Source organism: Aquarana catesbeiana, linkage group LG01 (assembly GCF_042186555.1).
Source record: "Aquarana catesbeiana isolate 2022-GZ linkage group LG01, ASM4218655v1, whole genome shotgun sequence".
NCBI lineage: Eukaryota > Metazoa > Chordata > Amphibia > Anura > Ranidae > Aquarana > Aquarana catesbeiana.
In genome coordinates, this window is record NC_133324.1 from 162,355,953 (window position 1) to 162,361,559 (window position 5,607).

The window sequence follows — 5,607 nt, forward strand, 5'->3', positions numbered from 1 at the left end:
CCCGCCAGCGCCCCACAAATTCTGATGTTCACCGAATAGACAAAAAAAGATGTTCGGGACAAACTTTTGCTCAGCTCAAACCATTCGACCAACACTACTTGGCAGTTACAGCATGGCCCTCATTCACTTAAATCAGTCACGCTCGGTGGGCGGTAGTGCCCGCTGAATGAAACAGGGGGTAAAATTCCTGTAATGGCATGTGTACACCCCCAGTCACTACCTTCCCAGCTCAAGAGGGGGCAGGTATACCTATAGACCAAAATTGGTATGAATAAAGTGAGTGGCGATTGCGCTGTGATAAAAAGGGGAAGGGGGGAAGAGGAAGGGGAAGGGGCTAGCTCAAATGTATAGAGAGGTGAGTGAAAAAATAAAAAAATGTATTTACAAAAGTATAATAAGCATGAGGGCTAGTATCATACTAGCACATGAAAAATATTGTAAATACTGAAACAAAAGAAAAGAAAGTTCTCAGTGCAAAAGGGCTAGTATCATACTAGCACATATGTGGTAACTCAGCAGATACTTATTAGAAGAAAAATCTCAGTGCAAAAGGGCTAGTATCATACTAGCACATATGTGGTAACTCAGCAAATACTTATTGGTGACTCCTAAATAAATAAATAAATGGTGAACAATCCCCCACCTAGTAGTACAAAGTGCTCAAACAATGAGTCATCAGTTCCAAAAAGGCAAAATGAAAAAATTATACAAAATATAACAGTATAATGAAATGTAATAAAGTGCGGTCTCATGGGCACTAAATCCGAATAGACTGAGGAAACAAAATTGCCTAAAACATATAAAAAGCTATAAAATGAGTGACAAATACAGTGTGGGTACAAAATATATATATATATATATATATATATATATATATATATATATATATATATATATATATTGAACTAAATAAAAATATATAAATCAAAAAAATTCCATGTGCATGAGGGCTAGTATCATACTAGCACATAAAAAATATTGTAAATACTGAAACTAAAAAAAAAAATCTCAGTGCAAAATGGCTAGTATCATACTAGCATATATGTGGTAACTCAGCAAATTCTTATTAGTGACTCCAAGTAAATAAATAAATGGTGAACAGTCCCACCACCTTGTAGTACAAAGTGCTGAAACAATGATTCATCAGTTCCAAAAAGGCAAATCCACAAGCCACAGGAAAGGGAAAAAAAGTCTTCAGTGGGGACACCTCTGTGCTCGCAAGCAGCTCACCTTACTGCTGCAAGACAACAGCTTGTAATCCAATAACAAATCACCAGCAGGCAAGGGTCCCATCCAGTAGTTCAGGCGATTCGGGTGGTGGGTGTGCAGGATGGTATATAAAAAACATAAGCAGACAGTATATAGTATAACTCCATGCCTGCCAGAGTGGAAAAAGGGACAGGACACAGAAGGGGGATGCACTCAATCCAACGAATGCCGAGTTCGTATACTTTAAAAGGGTGTCTTCAAACCGTCCCCATTTCCTCAATGCTCGTCACAATGGGATGAATATATGTGGAGTGTTGGAAGAGAGTGCACATAGCGTGATCCTGTATATAAATCAGTTTATTAGGTTAAAAACAACATGGTACACTTACATTTAGCAGAAGGCTATAGTAAAAAACATCCACGAGCACCGAGCTCGTATCCTATCGTCAGTCTGTGACAGTTCCCGTGCTCCAATCCTGGCCCCGGGTGGGGCAAAGCGGGGTTTTTGGGTGTACTATTTGTTCGGGTATATCTGCTGGTCCGCTTTGCCCCACCCGGCGCAGGGGGGCCACCCAGGGACCCTTCGTCCTTTTGGGGGGCTTTCTCCTCTTGGCGTCCTTGCAGGCATCTCGACACTTGCTCGGTTGCCTTTTCTGCGCCGGTGGGCCGCCGCTGCATGACCCCCCTCTCAGGTCTTTGCCTGTGGGGGACGCCGTGCAGTGGTGACTCGGGGTCCTCCCCGTTTATTTGGCACTTTTTACATGATGCCCCCTCCTTCTATTCAGAGCACACAATGGGATTCCCTTTTGTCCAATATATTAACATAAGGTATGGAGAATCGTGAATGCTCTTGTGTGTTACATGATTCTCTTAGCCTGTGGTTTCGCTTTGCAGTCGGCTAGTACATCGCTATGATGCCTCTGGTTGCCAGGAAACAATTAGTTACGTTCTGTCTCCTCTCACGCACCAGTGGGAGGAGCCTCTTGTCAATCCGGGCTGTCCTCCCTAGATGTGGAGTGAGAACGTGGGGATGCCGCAGAGAGCGCGGTGCCGCCGCACAATCACTCTCACCTGGAGGTTCCCTCCTCTCCTTCCTCTATTATGTTGATTGACGTGATGATGCCGCATTCCCAATATGACGCCACGTCCAACCCCGCCCCCTTAAGTCTTTTTAAATGCCGCACTGATCGGTATCACCTTGCCATTTCTCTGCACGGAGGTGATCCGCTTGGATGTAGGTGCACTAAGATCCGATGCCCAGTAACAAAGAGCTTCATACCGGTATGTAAGTGTCTCCCTTGCTGTCCTATGGAAGCTGTTGCACCTTACTTATATTATACTGACTTATGCTTTCTCACACAGTACTGTCTCTTTTTATTTGTAGACTTTGCTGGTGTGAAGATCAATGTGTTAAATACACCTATGTGAGCCATTTATTGACATTTTACCTCATACCTCACATTTTCTTTATATGTTTTCTTTTTTACTCTCCCTGTATCCATCACTGCACACTTGCTAACATCCAGGTATGATATTAACAATTTAGTAGACTATGACCCTTGGATTGATGCTCTGATTTAGATATTTTTAATTGAACTCTATACATGTTTATTTTTCCTAGACATCTATTTGGGTCTGCGCCTTTTTGGCACAGTACCCTCTTGGACGGGCTCTGTTGTTTGGTGTCTCTTTGGGGGTGGGTCAGTGTGGACAGAGCGGGGCCAGCCACACACACTCCGGCTCCTTTCGCTTTTTGGATCCGTGGGTGGTTTTGACATAGTCGCCGCCATGATTCTGGCAATGGGTATTCCAACACTGATATGCTTGGGTAGGCTGTTTCTCTTGTTTGTGTTCACAAGACTTGATGTTCTTTATGTAACGCTAGGGCAAATGTTATGTGGTATAGAATTATGTATTTATTATATATTCTTTTCAAATTTTGTATTTCACTATACAGTAAGAGCTTGTCCCAAGAGTTGCCCCTGATGAAGGGACGGTCTGTTTCAGTCCCGAAACGCGTAGGCCTTCATGGAAGACTATACAAGCATCTCCATCTATTGCACATCAGTACAGCTGTTTTCAGCTTTTTATTGTGATTGCTGTTGTAATGGAAATTTGTAAGTTCTGTATATAATTGTATTGTATTTTGTATGTATTGCACACTGCCCTCACTGTGCACACAGCACTAATAATGTTTTCAGTAAATGTTTACATTCTTTCGAGTCCTGATTAGAATTAGCCTGCCTATGTAATGCCCCTTGTTACCATAAATGTACAATTGTAATATTAATGTGATACCTACGTAATCATGTGCATAAAAACCTTCAATTGCGTCATAATAAAGCAGAACAGTTATTTGGAAAGATGCTGAGCGTATCTTTTGTGTCTGTTCCCTACTGCAGTAGTTATTATTAATTTGGAACCACTAATCAATATGAGGATAGGAATTGCCTATCATCAATTTAACCAAGTCAGCATGGCGAGCTTTGCCTTAGGAGGGGATTCCAGGTGACCCTGAGTATCCGAAACGAGGAGCTTGAGATGATCCGGAAATTTCTGATAATCAGCCGGCTTAGGTAAGCCTTTTGCTTACATTTGAGTTATCAGACTTCCTTGATCGGTAAGGCATTTTCAGGACAAAGGGTACCTATTTTACTCCCCTTAATCGAACTGTATTGATTGGTGGTTATATGTTATGTTGTCCCTGTCTACTGTCCATCGGAGTGTTATAGATAAGAAAGGGAAGAATAGTACTGTTCACAGGTATATGTAGTACATCTGCTAGATAAAGTAGTTTAGAGGCAAGAGGGTATAGGCATATGTAGAGAAGACTGGCCAGTCATTATGGGCATTGAATTAAGTAAGGGAATGAAGGGTAAGAGACCCTCAAAAATGCCCAGCGCAAGAGGAGCACTATATATGAACCGAAGGTGCGGTTCCGCCTATACTGAGCCCCTAGATTAATGGTTAAAGTGTACAGGGATCCACAATGGGTAACTGGGTTACCAAGGTCCACAGGGACTAAGAATCATGCAGAGTAAACAGCTAGAGAAACAGCTATCTATGTGAGCAGGATGGATCAAGGGTGACATTAACACTAGACAGAAAGGGACATTTTCATGTTAAGTTGTGGGATGAATTTGGGGTCAGGCACTACCATTATTAAAGTCAGAAACAGAGAAGTAAGAATTAAAACAGAATACTTTATATGTTGTCAGAGAGGGAAGATGGGATGAGCACTGTGGCTGCTCGTCTGATCATAGAAGCTAGATATAGAAGATATGTGAACAAAATAAGGAAAGCAGAATTTAGGCAGGGAAATATTAAAGAGTTAAAAGAAAGTGAGAGAATGATATGCATGTGTTGTGTACAAATGGGAAAAATGTAAGCGATTTTAGAGAGATATTGGTGTGTGTGCGAATGCTGGGACCTTTAGTTCTATTGCTTGTGTGTGTCATGTACGCAGATGTGACCCCCTCCTTTGCGCTCTCATGAAAGAAATGTGGCTGGGATGAGAGGTTAGTGATAAGCTGGAAGGACACCATGCCAATTTCTGTTTTTTAGACAAAACATTTGTAACAAAATGTGCCGGGTTAACGAATCTAATGGTAAACAATGTGATGACAATTATTTTGAATCTGTTTTCCAGACATGGTAAAATGAAGGTTACATTTAACCGTGTATTACACAAATTGAATATCCTTTGATAGTGGAAACAGTGCATTTAAAAAAGGGAAAATAAGTAAAATTAAGTAATAATTAGTATTCATTTCTAATATGAGTTTAACAATAATATAGATATATTGAAACTGGTTTAGACAACCTTTGGTTGGAAATGAGATTCAGGTTATTGGGGAATTTTGTAAAAATGGGATTAGTTTAGATTAAGATAACAATTTTGTAATTTTACATTTATACAATAAGCCCTTATTGAGAGAAAAAAAGATTAAGATGAGGTTGTTATTTGGAATACAGCTGCCATAATATTTAACAAAGCCAAGATGGATGGGATACATAAGAAGTTTTTCTACAAAAATGATATTATAAGGTTTTTGATGATAACTTGATGTGCGGTCCATGATGTAAGAGTAATAATAAATAAAATTTAAATATAACAGACCCATCACATCAAGTCCATACACCCTGTTAGGATAAATGCCACCTGCAACCAGTTGTTTTATAGTTTTTGATGCTTTCTGGTCCATCATACAGATTGTTGATCCTTTTGTTTTTATTTATTTTTATTTTTGAAATCCAAAGCAGAATGTGTGGATTGTGAAATGATGTGCCCCTTTTTCTTGTATGTGCAGTGATATAAGCAGAAGAATAGTTTTGGATTTATGGACATCTCTCCATGACCGCAGGGTATTGTTATCATTTATTATATTATTGCCAGGA